Genomic DNA, 236 nt, shown 5'->3' with positions numbered 1-236 from the left:
GAGGCCGGGGAGACAAGTCGGCTACAACCCTCTGCCTGGTTTACAGTTTTGCACATGGTATCCCTATTGTAACTGCTCTCTCCCTCCTCCTCCTCCTCCTCCTCCCTCCCCCGTTTTTGAATGAAGTTTACCACAATGTGAATTATTTAAACCTATTGTCGATGTTGTCGAAACATTTCCAGGCCCACAGGAGATGCTGCCGATGCTGCGGTGGTGGCGGATGCCGGCCGTGCCGT

Source organism: Pygoscelis adeliae, unplaced genomic scaffold, assembly GCF_000699105.1.
Source record: "Pygoscelis adeliae isolate BGI_AS28 unplaced genomic scaffold, ASM69910v1 Scaffold274, whole genome shotgun sequence".
NCBI lineage: Eukaryota > Metazoa > Chordata > Aves > Sphenisciformes > Spheniscidae > Pygoscelis > Pygoscelis adeliae.
This window is presented reverse-complemented; position numbering follows the sequence as displayed.